This window comes from Apium graveolens, chromosome 8 (assembly GCF_009905375.1).
Source record: "Apium graveolens cultivar Ventura chromosome 8, ASM990537v1, whole genome shotgun sequence".
Lineage (NCBI taxonomy): Eukaryota > Viridiplantae > Streptophyta > Magnoliopsida > Apiales > Apiaceae > Apium > Apium graveolens.
The window spans coordinates 61860687-61879061 of NC_133654.1; the positions used below are offsets into that span (position 1 = coordinate 61860687).

Genomic DNA, 18375 nt, shown 5'->3' on the forward strand with positions numbered 1-18375 from the left:
TGAACCGTCTTGGAAGGTTTTACATATGCTGACATGACACGATATCCAGATGAGATGAAGTCCACGTCTGGGTTGCTTTTCATTTTTGTGTGGGGGGGGCACTATGGCAGTCCAAGTTGTAAAAATGTTACGTTATGAACAACTGAGTTAGAGCATTTTGCTACTTGTGAAGCGGGCAAGAAGCTAGTTTTGTTAAAGCGGTTTCTTCAAGAATTGGGTTTAAAACATGATAACTTTGAGTTATAATGTGATAGTCAATGTGCTATTGATTTAAGCAAGAATGCTACTTGTCATTGTCATAATATGCATATTAATGTACGATACTATTGGTTTCGGGAATAGATTACTGATGAAGTGGTATAGATAAAGAAGATACACACGGATAAGAATCTGTCATATATGATGATAGATGTGGTTCTGTGAAAAAAGTTGGAGCTGTGCAAACGGGGCGTAGACAGAATGCAAGTGAAGTGTTATTAGTTGTGGGCCTTCTCGCCTACACTTTCCAAAACACAAACACTTCTAACTCCCACCCTCCTCTTATTTATTTGCTCATACTTTACCTATTAATTACCCCAACATACCACTATATGTTCCTATAAATAACCCTCACATCACTCTTTAAAAAATACATCTTACTCTCTTCCCTCCCTCATTTCTTAGTCTATAGATGTTAGATAATGCGTTTTGTAGTAAACTTACCTCGAGATACTTTCAGGTAGGTCAGAATAAATGGCCTTTGTGTTTCTCTCTTCTTTCGTTTTAGGTGAGTTAGTGTGAGTAATTAGTCGAGTTGTAACCTTTTGGGTGTACAGCTGTAGGAGTCGTCCAAATGTTACAGCCACAATAAAGGGAGTTCTGTAAGTTATCTGGTCCTGTATCAAAGGGACTATTCTGTCCCGGTTATCTAGTCCAATACCGAAAGAAAAAGGAATCATTGTATTAATACTTAGTTGTACCTCAAGTGTTATTTCGTAAACTTGGAAGATAATATTGTAACGACTATTATCATTATAGTATAAACATTCAGAGTTGATCCCATAATTTTAACCTATTTATCTTAAAGGGGTTTTTCACATATAAATCTTGGTGTTAATCTTTATTAATATGTGTTAATCTGTCTTGATTATTGTTAATATATTTATATTAGTAACTATGATAATTTTTAGGCTATATATACACAAAGACGAGAAATGAGAATTTCTAATAATATATTTATTACTTGTTGATATATAAATTTTTAATGTAATGAGATCAGATGTAGCAACTAACAAACAACTTTATCTGACCCGAAGAACTCTCATATATTTGTCATTTGTTGATATCAAAATTTCTATTTAGTAGTCACTTGCTGCTCCACAAGTTAGAGTAGACTACTAATCTTGCTCTCGAAGACACTCGCATTTCACTGCAAGGGCCAAATATATTTTCATAAGCATTTGGATTATTTCATAAGCGTGACTACCCGAAATTCGAGAAACAACCAAATTCAAAGTTGGTAGAATTAAGTTTTTAATTACAAAATAAGTGAATTTCTTTAAGAAATTAAAAATCATGAAAATTCAAAAAAATATTAATTACAAACTCAAGGTTGGTAGGAAATGTCGTAGCAGCCCTTTTTTTATATCGAGACCAAATTATGAGCCCATTTTGGGGTTTCTTAAAAAATATAACTTATAACTTAAAGTTGAAAAATACCATATAAGTGATATGAACATCACAACTAATATGTGATTTAGGTGTTTGGATAATTTTACTTATAAGTTGTAAATTATAACTTATGAGTGATTTAGGCGTTTGGATAATTTTACTTATAAGTTGGTGATGTGTTTGGTAAATGATAACTTATAAGTTATAATTTTTCTAAAAAATAAAAATTTTAATATAATAATTTAATACATGAATATAAAATATTGAAATGCAAATTACTAAAAATAAAAAATTAGAGTAAAAATTACAACATTCACGTAATATGAGCAAAAATCTCATCACGTTTTACAATTTATATATTATCAGGGTCCCTTTCTATTTCAGTGGCTCATCCCTATTATTAGTTGTCGTAGTAGAATTTTCAGGAATATATGTTTCACTTTCAGCAGCTTGAAACACACTGTCTTCAGCATTTGACATTCGAATATAATTGTGAACTATCATTGTTGCCAAAATGATGTCGGTCTGCGTATCTATCGAACATGCTGGCATATTTGCTAAAATAGCAAATCTAACTTTCCAAACTTCAATTGTTCGTTCAATAACCGTTCAACACGAAGAATTTTGATGACCAAATCTTTCTTTTGAATTTCAAAGTGCACGTGCAGTACCATTACTCCTACAAAAATCTTAAATGTGATATCTTATTCTTGAATCCTTGTACAGAGCCATATATCCTTTTTTGTGTGCATACCTCGCATCCACCAAATAAAATTTATTTTGAGTTGGATGTGGAAAATTAAGTTCTACTCTATATTTAGCCTCTGTTAAAATGTGAATATTGTGTGCGCCGCCTTCCCATCCTGCCCGGGCAAGAATAAAACACATGTTAAAATCACACACCGCGAGAATATTTTGTGTTGCATATCCTTTACGTCCAAAATAAGGTGTACGCTCTGATTCATGTATCCGACATTTAATATGTGTGCCATCAATAGCTCCAATAGCTTTATGCATTTGAAATTAAAAATATTAAAAATAATAATTTTACATAAATCATAATTTAAAAAATGTACATGTACTTATGAACTTACTTTAAAATGTGGATAATATTGACTGTGTTGAGGTTTATGGTATCCAGCTCCATAAATATAATTTGATGCAGGATTATAATATCTTTTGACATTCTACATATTGCTTTCAAAACAGAATGAAAATGTCGACTTGTATCACCTGAGTGATTAAATATTTCTTGCATCTAACGATTTCTTGTACCAAGAGCGACTGTCATTAGAAATATACCAACTTTCTCGTATGCAATCATTCCATGTGTTGGTACCAATCCATACCTTTTAACTAAATTTTGACACAAAGATTTAAATGGAATCTTAGACGTATAAAAATCTAGACACCGCGTTTCGTTACCATCTAATATTGCCTTTATTAATTTTTTTCATGTGCGAATTGAAGTACGACACAGTTTTTTGTGTATGCACGGGTTATAGTAATAGACCAAAATGTATGCAGCAACAGTACATACAGCTCGCCATTCGAATAAATTATCTTCACTTTTTTCCTCTTCTTCTTCTGGAGTTCTGTTCCATGCATGACCAAAAATATTATACACATTACCGCTTGATGAATTACCGAAAGCATTATACGGATTTGAAGAATTGGTGAAAGCATTATGTGTTAAAAGAATTACCGAAAGCAGTAAATATGTTGGAAGAATTACCAAATAAATGATTGGAAGATTGGCCAAATTGATTACCAAAGTTTGAATACTGGCCAAATGGATCATATTATGACTGTCCACCTTGAAAATATATAGTATCTTGACCATTACTATTTTGAGAAGCCAGGTTAAATTCTTTAGGAGAATTAAAATTCTCAAAACAATTTTGATTATCTGTGTTAAAATGATCCATTCAGTTGAATACCTTGCAGTAGCCTTTCTATCTTCTATTTTGAGTGATATCTGTGATATGAATGTGGTGTGTGTGATATTGATGCAATTGAAGATAATATATTTTCACAAATAATAATTTGTCATGTGATTCATCTAATAATTTATAACAGTAGTAAAAGATACAATAATACATATAGATACAAATATTACACTACTTAAATTTAATAATTCATTATACACCATAAAAATGCAAGAAGTACATGATTTAAAGTTGATGTCAGGATGACATCACTCATGAAAATATTATCATTTCACCACCTATCTGAAAAACAAACCAATACAGAATAAAACAAAGATACGGTACATGTAAATTTTAAAGTAGTGTTTTCCAAGTGTGGACAGTTCACTGGCCACCATGTTGTTTCCCAGGCTTCGTGAAGTTATACATTAGCTCTTCGTAGCGAATGTCATTAGTGTGCACCTTCAGAAATAGGGTCCTATTTCCCTTCTCAAGGAGATAGCCCTTGGCATAGAAGTACAAGTCATTACCTCACTCAACATGTTCAATGGCATCAAGGAGATCAACAACTGAGTTCAACCTTGCATCTTCATTAGCCGCGGTTGTTTGAGGACTCTTACAAGACATCACAGAGACCCAGTCATCAAGACTCTCCCTCACACGCTGAGCTCCAGATTTCTTTCATTTAGAACCACGGTTCATGCCATATTTAAGAGAAGCGGAAGGAAATAAATTTGGTGATGGTTCAATGTTGTTGTCATCACTATCGCCGCTGCCTTCTTTTCCATCATCATCATCCCAAAGCACCTCCGTGAAGTCCTCTCCTATAATAAGATAAACTGCAGAATATGTGGTTGCAACTCGTTCTTTTTCACCGGTTGCAACAACATCACCAAACAGCGTGTCCTAGTACTGCATGTATAGAAATAAATCTTTATTTCTATACTTCCCGTACTTCGGATTCTCCTAATACATCAAATTTAAAATAATAAAAAACAGATATGCAGCAAAGTTAAATCATCTGATTATAACTAATAAATTTGCAGTGCTTCTGTTAAACTGCTAGCAAAATAAAGTACTATAAAAATGAAGGACACTTATCTTCAAAAGAAGTATACAATACCATAACTACTGCTATCAATGCGTTATTAGCAAAGTTTAGGACATACGATTACCAACAAAATACAATTTATTTTGTTCATGCTTCTTGAATACCAAACATGGGAATGAAACTAATACAAAGTTAATAACTTGTTGAAGAAACGGTCATAATATTCAGCCATACTGAATCCAAGAAAACCAAGAAATGAAGATGGGTTATTTTTTTTTAAAATCTTTTTCAGATAAATTTCAAAGTTAATCTGCCCATAGTTAAAAAACCAAACTTCACTTCAACAATAAAAATCACAATTGTCCTTAAGACACCCTAAGAATCCATAGTGGCGTTTGCAAACAAGGCACAAGCTTTTCTCTGAAAATAAGATATCAAAATTTATGTTTTGTTTACTATTTTTCTAATATGCTATATATGATATACTCCAATGTACTGATCCAAACAATGGTTAATTAACCATACAAATAAAGTTTATATGGTATAGCTACATCTCCCCTTTCGGCTACTTTTGTTTTAAATATGGAAACACCCAAAGAAAGAAAGAATAATTAGTGAGGGGCATTACTTGATTCCATGAAATCATATTTTGCAGATCATAACACATAAATCATATATTTCATCCATTCTCGCATCAATTATTATAAAAACACTATAAAGATCAAACTTAAAGTTAAAGTTGTACTAGTATTTTTGCTGCCCACCAGGCCGCAGGTGCTTTGATTGTCTTAGTCTGCTCATTCCATCCCAAACCACCCTCCCCATATTTAATCTTTCTGAATAACTGGTTGTAATAACCCCATTTTTCGGAAATTTTTGAAACCCTGATGAATTTTAACTTTTGCTGATTGTCCTGATTAAGGAAAATTATCAGACCACACCATATAGGAGTACTGTTATGGAGATTCTGAGATCGTATTAGTATTCCATGAAGTAAATGAGTGTATGTAAATATCGTCAGAATTCGAATTCGGACACTTTGATTTTTCCCAAAAATCCACCAGATATCAAAAGAATTAAGTATAAGGTAATATGATTAAAAGGATTTCAATTCCAGGAGTATAAGAGAGGATCATTAAAGACATAAAATATTAAGAAAGGTTTATGGAAGCCCAAGTAATAAGATCCCGTATATGATCCCTCAAACGAACAACGAAATTGAGAGTTAAGAAAACCGTAAAATAAATAAGCGACCAAGGGGAAAGCACATGCAAGTAGCATGGGAAGGAAGCCTTCAAGAGAAGCTAAAACATGTCGTTAAAAGTTAAGCCACCCTCACATCATAAGATTTTGACATGTGGAATGGAGGTGATGTCATCTAGGTGATGCAAGCACTTTAATAAAGTAAAGATCAAGATATTTTAGCATGGAATCAATTGCAACCAAGCATTCTCTCACATATTCCAAGATAAATCCAAGGAAAAACTCATCTTCCTCCCCCATTTAAGAAGCTCCCGGCCTTTCAAGATAAATGGTGATTTAGAAATGCAAAGTCTAAGATCTAGTCCACCATAAATCAAGAGGTCAGTCTCCTATAGATCCTATATTTGTAACTAAGAAGGGAAAGTAGTTTGAGTGGTTGAATCCAAGGTTTTCTAGCTCAAATAAATCATTTTAGTGGAGGGTGAATAGTAACCAAGTGGAATTTGATTTTGGTTTTCTTAGGTTCCATTGAAGATCCAAGCTTCCTAAGGCCATATAAGCACTCCTTCAAGCTTCTAAGTGAATCCCTACTTTCTATGGAAGGTATAAAGCCCTTGAACCCTAAAAAATCAGTTGGTTTAATGTGGTTTTAAGCATATTATGATAGTTCTGGGAGTATGCTAAAACTTGGTATGATTAGTGATATGATTTGGATGAGTTTATGTTTGGTTATGGTCATTAGTTAGTCAAGTTTATGCTTAATGATTAAAGTTATGAATCTTGAATGTTTGACCTATAAATTGGTGGATTAGGTTATAGTAAAATGTTGGTGGTTGAATGATCTTGTATTGTGGTTGAATGGTGGTGGAATGTGTTGGGAACCACGGACTTAGGGTGTTACTACGTTTTACGATAAAGATTACGAAAAGAGGATTACCTTGTTAATGGTTGATTCCACGCTCTTCTATTGTATTCCCAAATTCCCTTGAGCGAAGTGTGGCCTCCGTCTTCTCAAGTTATCCTCTCTTCTTGCTCCTTGGTGGCTACAATATGTTTTCACACAATTGCCAAGCAAGAAGAGAATAAGAATATATATAGGCTACAATAGGGACCATGAATAATTAGGTTGGGCCTTCTAATTACATATTGAGCCTAGCCCAATGTAATTAAATATTAATTCAATCCACTAAAGAATTAATATTTGCACTACCTTTCCAAATACCGTAATTTAATTAATTCGGTTCCAATATTATTTGCTTATTAAATTCCCCATGTTTAAAATATCATATATCCATTAATTAAATAAATTACTGATAATTTATTTAATTAATATCTTTTATCCTTGATCATCCACTCAACCTTTATTTAATTATGCCAGAATAAATTCCACCTGCAGGGTTTCACATAATTAAATCTTTTTGAGCTTTCAAGGGGACATCATTAACCCGAATATTATCAGGACATGGATTTCTTCAATAAATAATATCCACCATGTATATAATTCCATCACCCAAAATATAATGATATAATTCAAAAGAATTATTTCATATATAAATCAAAGCATGTAAATAATATACACGTGTCAATTACTATTTCCGGATTAAGAACCTAAGCATTAATAATAACATAGAATCTTAGTTCTCCTTCTTAATCAGTATTAAGGGAACAATTCTAAATTCGATCATGTTCAATATACACAAAGTATACTAGTATTATTTATTAGTCAATATAAACTAATCTAAATAATACTACAGCCATACCAGTAGATTGTCCAACACCACCTGTGCTGTGAACCTTATTATATTATATAACCGTATTTAACAATCTAATATTCTGTATCCCATTTGATACTAGATTGTTCATAATATATAATATTAGACAACATGTAAACATTCAAATGATTCTCAAATAAACTGGCCAGAAATAAATGTACATACTTCAAATAAATATTTTCAGTATACACTAACAATCTCCCACTTATACTCAAAATATTCTATGTGTACATCAGTGTTTATTTAATCCACTATTACATAAAAATCTATGTGTCCATCCATCTGACTCCTATCGCTTCCACATGCTTGTCAAAAACCTTGATTGGCAAGCTCTTTGTGAAAGGATCTGCTCGGTTGTCTTCTGATGATATGTGAGCCACAACTATATCCCCTCGCTTTACGATTCCTCGTATAAGATGATACTTACGTTCAATATGTTTAACTGCTTTGTGGTCTCGCGGTTCCTTTGAATTTGCCACAGCACCAGTGTTATCACAATACACCGTCAAGCTCCTAGGCAAATTAGGTACCACATCTAAGTCCAAAAGGAAGTTCCTGAACCATACAGCCTCCTTGGCAGCCTCAGAGGCCGCCACGTACTCGGCCTCCATGGTGGAGTCTGCAATGCATTTCTGCTTTACACTCCTCCATATAACGGCTCCACCTCCCAAAGTAAAAACATATCCCGAGGTTGATTTCCTCTTATCCCTATCTGATTGGAAATCTGAATCAGTATATCCCAAAGGAAATAGATCCGAGGCCTTGTAAATTAACATATACTCCTTAGTCCTTCTCAGGTACTTGAGTATAGTTTTTACTGCACTCCAATGTTCCCGACCTGGGTTCGACTGATATCTACTAACCATGCCTACAGCAAAGCAGATGTCAGGCCTCGTACATAACATAGCATACATTAAGCTTCCACATGCTGAAGCATAAGGAACTGGTTTCATGCTCTCTATATCCTTAGGTGTCGAAGGACACTGCTTCTTAGATAGAGCAACTCCATGCTTAAAAGGTAAAAAACCTTTCTTGGAGTTCTGCATGTTAAAACGAGCTAATACTTCATCAATGTAGGGCTCTTGAGATAAAGCCAACATTCTTTTCTTGCGATCCCTTATAACTTTGATCCCAAGGATGTATGCCGCTTCACCTAAGTCCTTCATGTCAAATTGTTTGAACAACCATGCCTTTACTGATGACAACATCTCAACATTGTTTCCAATGAGTAAAATATCATCTACATATAGTACTAGAAAAACCACTGCATTACCTTCACTTCTCTTATACACGCACGATTCGCTTGGACTTTGATCAAATCCATATGACTGGACTGCCTGATCAAAACGAATATTCCAGTCTCTAGAAGCTTGTTTAAGTCCATAAATAGACCTCTTAAGCTTACATACCAGATGCTCTTGGCCTTCCTTAATGAATCCTTTTGGTTGCTGCATATAGATGGTTTCTTCAAGACTTCCATTAAGAAAAGCTGTCTTGACATCCATTTGCCAAATCTCATAATCGAGATGAGCTGCTATAGATAAAAGAATACGGATTGACTTAAGCATGACTACCGGTGAAAAGGTTTCCTCATAATCGATACCTTCTTTCTGAGTATACCCTTTCGCAACAAGTCTTGCTTTCCAGGCTTTCACCTTTTTATCTAATCCCCTCTTTTTCTTGTAGATCCACTTACATCCAATAGGTTTTATACCTTTGGGTGGTTCCACGAGCTCCCAGACCTGATTAGAATACATTGATTCTATCTCAGATTCCATCGCCTTTTGCCAAAGATCTGCATCTTTGTCTTGTGCTGCCTCTTCGTATGTACGGGGATCATCATCATGTTCACCAGAGACCAAGTCTGAAGACTCTCCCAAAAACATGAATCTATCAGGCTATTGAACAACCCTCCCACTACGACGAGGCACTGGTGCGGTATTAGTGACAGGTTATACATTATGTTGTGGTTGTTCTACTTGTACTACAGCTTCATGGGTATTATTTGTCCCTCCCACTAGTTCCTCTAAAATGACACTACACATGGGTTTGTGATTCATTATATATTCCTCCTCTAAGAATCTTGCATTGGTGCTAACAATGACATCCCGATTCTTTGGACTATAAAATAAATATCCTTTCATTCCCATGGGGTAGCCTACAAACAACCTTACTTCTGTACGAGATTCTAACTTAGTCGTGTTCTTGTTCAGCACATGTGCTGGACAACCCCATATTCGAATATGTCTTAGACTTGGTTTATCCCCGGTCCACAATTCTAAGGGGTTTTAGGAACCGACTTAGAAGGTACTAAGTTCAGAAGATAAGCTGTTGTCTCTAAGGCATGTCCCCAAAACGACTTGGGTAAATCCGAATAACTCATCATCGATCTAACACTCTCTAAAAGAGTCCGGTTCCTTCTCTCTGCTACACCGTTCCGTTGGGGTGTGCCTGGTGCAGTTAACTGGGATTCTATCCCATTTTCTGATAAATATTCCCTAAATTCTCCAAGCAAGTATTCGCCACCACGATCTGATCATAGTGACTTGATACTTTTATTAAGTCGCTTCTCCGTTTTAGCTTTGTACTCTTTGAACTTATCAGAGCACTCAGACTTACGGTGCAACAAATAAACGTACCCATATCTAGAATAATCATCAATGAAAGTGACGAAATATTCATAACCACCTCTTGCTTGGATATTCATGGGTCCACATAAATCAGAGTGAACCAATTCTAATAGTTGTTTGGCTCTATTCCCTTTTTTCTTGAAAGGCCTATTAGTCATTTTACCTTCCAAGCAGGATTCACAAACTGGAAATGGCTCCACTGCCAATGAGCTTAAAGGCCCGTCTACTACTAGTCTTTGAATCCTCCTCAAGTTAATATGACCTAATCTCAAGTGCCAAATATATGTTTGGTTCAAACTAGAAGGTTCCTTTCTTTTAGTAGAGTTAGAAGATGTGTTGTTCAATTCCTTAAATTGCAGTTGCAGTGCAGGTTGACTAGGATTAATTATATACAAATTGTCTTGCAATGTACCAGAACATATAATTCGTTTATTCGTCATAATAGAAACATTACGATCCAAACAAACATTATAACCATCCAAAGCAAGTTTAGAAACCGAAATTAAATTCCTTCTAAAAGAAGGTACATAAAGACAATTGTTCAAAACCAAAATCCTATTAGAACCAAAAGATAAATGAATAACTCCTACTGCAACTACTGCTACTTTCGTAGCATCTCCCATGAACACGTATATCTCACCATCTCTAAGCATTCTGGATAGTTGGAACCCCAGTATTGTTTGTCTTCTTAGGAAGAGGACAATCCTGTTTCCAGTGACCTGACTGTTTGCATCTGAAGCACTTTCCCTTAGGCTTTTTCACACCACCCTGAACTCCCACTGCCTTCACAGCTTTCTGTGTCTGAGCCTTTTTCTTTTTCTCAATACCTTTCGGCTTAGAGGAAGAACCTTTCTCAGCCACATTCACTTGAACACTCTGCCGAAATAATCCTTCAGCTGCCTGAAGTTCTGTCAGCAGTTCCGCGAGACTATACTGCCTCTTGTTCATGTTGTAATTCAAGCGAAACTGCTCAAAACTCTTGGACAAGCTCATAAGGATAATGTCAATTTGGGTTTCCCCGTCAAGTTCAGCACCAAGGATCTCTATCTCATTCAGATGAAACATCATCTTGAGAACATGATCCCTTACAGGTGTGCCTTCAGCCATCTGAGTGTTCATTAAAGCCTTCATGGCTACTTGCCTAGCAGCCCTATTCTGATCTCTAAAACGTTCTTTGAGATTAAAGAGCATATCCGAAGCAGTGGCCATAGACTGATGCTGATGCTGTAAAACACCCGACATTGCTGCCAGAATGTAACATCGCGACATTTTATTAGCCTTAATCCACCGTTTATAATACTCTTTCTCATCTTCAGGAGCATCAACAGCAGGCTGTTCAGGCTTGGGTTCATAAGTGCAAAACTTGTACTCCTCAGCAGTCAACACAATGTCCAAATTTCGTTTCTTTTCAATATAGTTAGGTCCGGTAAGTTTGTTATCCTTAAGTATGGTGAATAGTGGATTAAAACCCATTTTATCCTGAGAATCATGCATAAAAACATCACATAAATAAGGGTGCATTAATTATTAAGATCTATTGATTCCTCTAACAATTATTAAAATTTAATGCACTAACATATAAACACCATAAGCTTCTGGTACGCCACGATGTGTGACATGTATACCACCTAATTTTGTTTAAATGTTACTTCGGTCCTATTACTAAACAATATGCCACGTTGGGGTGGACTATATTATTTTTCATAGCTAAGTGTATACCATCATCAAATCTTAAATTATTTGAAATCTATGGAACTTGGTACGCCACGATGGGTGGCGTGTATACCTTCCAATATTCGTAATTTTGCCTTGAATAGAATACTTCAATTCAATATTCATCAATGGTTTAATTTCCAGGTAGTGGAGGAGTCACATCGGTCTCGCTTAAAACCCACAGCCTTACAAGTTCGATGAACCCGTTTTTGACAAAATCGCCCCAAATCAGAAATAAAGAAAATCTGTATTTATTCCTTTCAAAATTTATTAATTTAAGAAGTTTGTTCTAGTAATTTCTATAACATTCTAGACACAATAAATTACATGCCACGATGGGTGACGTATATATAATTTATATTCGTCTTTATGTTAAATTACCTACAACCAATAATGGAGACCATGAGATTTAATTTCATATTAATTCCCTCTCCCACTTAGAATTTTTTTTATTAAAATTGAGGAATTTTAAAATTAAATGGGGCCCTATGTTGTTATAATTATGTCTAATCATGCATTCAAAATACACACATAATTTTAGCAACATATAACATTTAATTAAAGCAATAAATAAAATTTATGTCCATGTCGTCCTAATTAAGTTAAACATGCAATTTTAAAAGAATTACACACATAATTAATGACACACATAATCAATAAATTAAAGCAATAATTAAAATTTAATGGAAAAAATTAAAATAAATTTTCCACTATTATGGCCCTTGAAAAAAAAATCCAGCTCTCAAAAAAAATCTCCCCCAAGCGCGCCCTGACGCCCCCAGCAGCCCCAGCAGCCCCAGCAGCCCCAGCAGTCCCAGCTGCCGCAGCAGCCCCAGCAGCCCCATCAGTCCCAGCTGCCGCAGCGGCCCCAGCAGCCCCAGCTGCCGCAGCGACCGCAGCGCGCCGCAGCGCGCGCGCCTGTTGCTTTTCTGTGAGTTTTGTTTTGATTTTGTTCGATCCAAACATCAACAGCAGCCCCTTGTAATCGCACAGCGGAACAAAAAACTACCGGAATTGATTTCCGATCGCACATAACTATTACAAAATACCCGGAACAATTACAAAAAAAATAGATCTAATACAAAACTAATTTTGTAAAATCTATTCTAACACGATCAACCCTCGTGTAAATTACAACCACGATTAAACCACGTGGAAACCAAAACAAAAATTAACCACGATTAAACCACGTGGGATCCAAACACATAATTAAAATATACATGGCCATAATAGTGGATTAACAACCTGCATCAAAACCAATACAAGCAAAACACTATATACACGCATATATAATTCCGACATGGACATTATATCATAAAACGTAGAACCCATTACCAGGCTCTTGATACCAATTGTTGGGAACCACGGACTTAGGGTGTTACTACATTTTACGATAAAGATTACGAAAAGAGGATTACCTTGTTAATGGTTGATTCCTCGCTCTTCTATTGTATTCCCAAATTCCCTTGAGAGAAGTGTGGCCTCCGTCTTCTCAAGTTATCATCTCTTCTTGCTCCTTGGTGGCTACAATATGTTTTCACACAATTGCCAAGCAAGAAGAGAATAAGAATATATATAGGCTGCAATAGGGACCATGGATAATTAGGTTGGGCCTTCTAATTACATCTTGAGCCTAGCCCAATGTAATTAAATATTAATTCAATCCACTAAAGAATTAATATTTGCACTACCTTTTTGCTTATTAAATTTCCCATGTTTAAAATATCATATGTCCATTAATTAAATAAATTACTGATAATTTATTTAATTAATATATTTTATCCTTGATCATCCACTCAACCTTTATTTAATTATGCCAGAATAAATTCCACCTGCAGGGTTTCACATAATTAAATCTTTTTGAGCTTTCAAGGGGACATCATTAACCCGAATATTATCAGGACATGGATTTCTTCAATAAATAATATCCACCATGTATATAATTCCATCACCCAAAATATAATGATATAATTCAAAAGAATTATTTCATATATAAATCAAAGCATGTAGATAATATACACGTGTCAATTACTATTTCCGGATTAAGAACCTAAGCATTAATAATAACATAGAATCTTAGTTCTCCTTCTTAATCAGTATTAAGGGAACAATTCTAAATTAGATCCTGTTCAATATACACAAAGTATACTAGTATTATTTATTAGTCAATATAAACTAATCTAAATAATACTACAGCCATACCAGTGGATTGTCCAACACCACCTGTGCTGTGAACCTTATTATATTATATAACCGTATTTAACAATCTAATATTCTGTATCCCATTTGATACTAGATTGTTCACAATATATAATATTAGACAACATGTAAACATTCAAATGATTCTCAAATAAACTGGCCAGAAATAAATGTACATACTTTAAATAAATATTTTCAGTATACACTAACAGAATGGTGTTGAATTGTGGTGTTAAAATTTTGGGAAATCGCGTAAACATAGTCGTCATAACGCCCATTTCTTTTAACTGTTTGTGCCTAGTGTTCGGAACATAAAGCTCACTAACCAAACTGTAACTTTGCCATGTTTAGCAAGATCGTTTCGTAAGCTTCATTTTGATATGTGGTTCGCCTAGATCTGATGTACGGTTTAGGAGAAACGACCGTTTTAAGTAACAGCGTTTCGCGAACAAACATTTACCCCTCGCTTAAATTTGAGACCTTGTTTAAGGCCCTTAAAAGACTAATTGGATTACGAAACAATTATGTAAGGTTTATTAGGCAGTTGGGAAAGTACTCGCGAAAGAGTCGCCTTGAAATGTTAAATGGTTAATTTTATAAAAATTGTGGAGCCGAGGGTACTCGAGCGACTAATGAATTTCGTTAAGCGCAAAAGCAAACGTTATGGTCTAAGTGGATAAAGTCTAGTTTCTTAAGCGACCGTGATTTAATTCCGGCTTATATTTTGTTTATAGGTTACCAGACTCACACCGGACCTATTACCATCCCCGGTCGCCCAAAAACGTTTTCTACCAATATACTGTTGTTGTGATGATTATATGTATATATGTATATGCATTATCTTGAGAATAAATGCGTGTTTCGGAATCTTGATATCTCATTGTTCATTCAATTGCTTATAAACTACATAATACCTATGTGTTAAGTGGCATTTATGTCCACTTAGAATGCTCTATAAAGGCTTGAATTGATGTTTTGTACTCAAGTTATTTGTGTATTTGATGTGTTTTTGTAGTGTTTTTGCATTTCAGGCATAAATAAAAAAATCAGGAGATTTAGCATTGTTTTGGTGCTAAATTGGTGTTAGGATGGTGCTCAGGATGATTGCTCAAGGATTTTCATCTCAAACCATGCAAGAAAATAAGAAAAAGAAGATTTTCCAGAAGGTCAGCGCGGCCGCGCTGTGGTATACGAAGACGGCGCGCCCGCGTCGGTAAAGCGCGCGCCCGCGCCAGGTCGGGTTTCAAGAATCCTGATTCTACTACAATTTTGATATGTTGGACTTCTAATCTACATGGGCTGCTATATAATGTTAACTTAAGATTGTTTTTCAACAACAAGACGTACCGGAGCTTAAGGAGAAGGCGTAAGAAGACCGTATAACATAATTCAACCAAGGCAAAGAGGATCTAGTTTATTCTTGTGAATCTTTATTTTAAGTTGTAATCTTGGATGTTAGTTTTCTTATTTGTTGAACCTATAATCTTGTTAACGTACTTGGTTTATTATTTATTCAGTATAAAGACTACGTGTGTTATACCATGCTTTCATAGGAACCCACGTTGATGATGAGTCCGATTATGGGCTAATCGTTATCGTGGGGTTCTAGCGGATTTACATATGGATTTCTTTAGCTAAATTGTTAGATACCTTAGTATGTGGTGATTGTATGATATCCTAGTAATGGTTGTGCTTATTCGTCTTATGAGCGTCGCGAACTTATAAGATAGCGTGTTAATCCCTATTGAAGCGAAAGTGAATTTAGGGGTTTAGAACTTGTCATGCTAGCATAGGTTCATGTATTTGTCATGCATAATTCGTAGGTAAATTTAACCATCTTACTTGCCCTATGTAATCACGATAGATAGCTTTTTCGTTAAACCGTTATGTTGTCAAATTCTATAGAAATATAGAGTCTCAATATAATTGGTGTCTATTCAACTTCTATCTCATTTATGGATGTATGGTAGTAGGGTATTCGTACAATGAGAGTTGGCATTTACTAGTTTTGTGTTATCTGATTAGTGTCATTACCATTGCATGCTAAGGTTGAGAACAAAAAGGCTATGGAATGAAGTAGTAATGAAATTAGAATCCCATGTTTGTGTCATATAGTAATCAATCTCTTTTAATCTCTTAGTTAATGTTCTTTAGTATAATCTCTTAGTTAATCGTAGTTAAAAACAATCTCTACTTGTTAATCGTCTTAGCATTGAATAATAACCATACCATTGTTGCATGAGTACATTGATTAAAATTAACCTAAACCAGTCTCTGTGGGAATGAACTAGAAATAATTCTATATTACTTGCGATCGCGTATAATTGCGTGAATATTAGCGCGTGTTTTCATCTTAACAAGTTCCTGGCACCGCTGCCGGGGACCCGATGTTAATTTTTAGTTTATGTGTTTGTCATAAGTGGTCGTTAAAGTTCATTGACTCGTACATTGTTACTTACTTATTTCCTTGTCGTGTTTCAGGTACTCTAGCGAGCGTGTATGCATACGCGTTCTCGGTCTCGTAAGAGAACACTGGATCAAGTTGCGGAAGAAGTTGTAGTAGCTAAGGAAGTTTTTGAAGAAGTTATTATCGAGGAGAAAGTTGAGAAGAAGCTCTTATTGCAATGGGAGAACCAGAAGCGAATACGAAGGCTTTGATGGATTGCTCTCAACCGAAGATTAATGATATTCAGTCTAGCATTATCCGACCAGCCATCTCGGCGAATACCTTTGAGATCAAGTCGAGCACAATTCAGATGACACATAACTCAGTTCAGTTTGGGGGTTCTCTGACAGAAGACCCCAACATGCACATCAGAGATTTCATCAAGATCTGTGAAACGTTCAAGTTCAATGGAGTTTCTGAAGATGCTATTAAGTTGAGGCTTTTCCCATTCTCTCTACGGGATAAAGCTAAGTGCTGGTTACATTCTCTACCACCAGGGTCTATCACCAAATGGGAGGATCTTACTCAAAAGTTCCTAACTAAACTCTTTTCTATGGCGAAGACTGCTGCAATCAGAAATGCACTTACTCAATTTTCTCAACAATCTGGAGAATCTTTATGTGAGGCTTGAGATCGCTACAAGGAGATGCTTAGAAAGTGTCCTCATCATGGGATGCCTGACTGGATGATCATTAACTGCTTTTATAATGGACTGGGTGCTACTTATAGACCCACGCTTGATGTAGCATCAGGAGGAGCCTTATGGGATAAAAGCTATGATGAAGCTTACGAATTGATTGAACTGATGGCTGCTAATAAATACCAGAACCCAAATCAGAGACTACCTCAGGGCAAGGTAGCAGGGATTCTAGAGGTAGATACAGCTACTACTATAGCTGCTTAGCTTAAGGTTTTGTTCATGAAGGTGGATTCTTTAGCTAATTATGGAGTTAATCAGATCACTAGTGTTTGTGAGCTTTGCGCTGGTGCCCATGAGACTGAGAAATGTACTATTTCTAGTGAATTAGCTCAGTTTGTGAGCAACTTTCAGAGGTCGCAGCAACGAGTTCCAGCCACCTATCATCCCAACAACCGCAATCATCCTAACTTCAGCTGGAGCAATACTCAGAATGCGATGCAGCAGCCTTATCAGGAGTATGCAGCAAAGCAATACAACCCTCCTGGTTTTAAGCAACCACAATATGTACTAAGACAACAACTCCAGCTGTAACAATCTAATCAAAAATCTGAATTGGAGGAGTTGAGGCTCATGTGCAAGAGCCAAGCAGTGTCTATCAAGACCTTGGAAAATCAAATTGGGCAAATTACCAATGCTTTGCTAAATCGTCAACCTGGTACACTCCCTAGTGACATTGAAGTCCTATCAAGAAGGAAGCTAAGGAGCATTTTAAGGCAATTACATTAAGGTCTGGGAAGGTTGCAAACCCCGAAAAATCTCAAGTTTCGGAAGATAAAGTTGTGGCTGAGGAAGAAGTGTAGAAGGAAGCAGAAGTGGAACCAAGGAAGACTACTGTAGGACACACTCCTCCTGAGGGTAATACAGGGGAGAAACATATCTATCCTCCACCTCCTTTTCCTAAGAGGCTGTAGAAGAAAAAGCTGGATAAGCAGTTTGAGAAGTTTCTGGAGGTGTTCAGGAAACTTTATATTAACATACCTTTCGTTGAAGCTCCTGAACAGATGCCCAATTATTCGAAGTTTATGAAAGGTATTCTCTCTCAGAAAGTGAAACTTGATGACTTAGAGACAGTTGTTCTTACGG

General features: G+C 35.7%; 1 non-coding gene across 1 annotated transcript; it reads right to left on the reverse strand.

Moving 5' to 3' along the window:
• Positions 1-17160: 17160 nt before the first annotated feature.
• On the reverse strand, positions 17161-17267 carry LOC141682211 (small nucleolar RNA R71). Its single transcript, XR_012559613.1, has one exon. It is a non-coding gene; the product is annotated as a small nucleolar RNA R71 (small nucleolar RNA).
• Positions 17268-18375: the final 1108 nt, after the last annotated feature.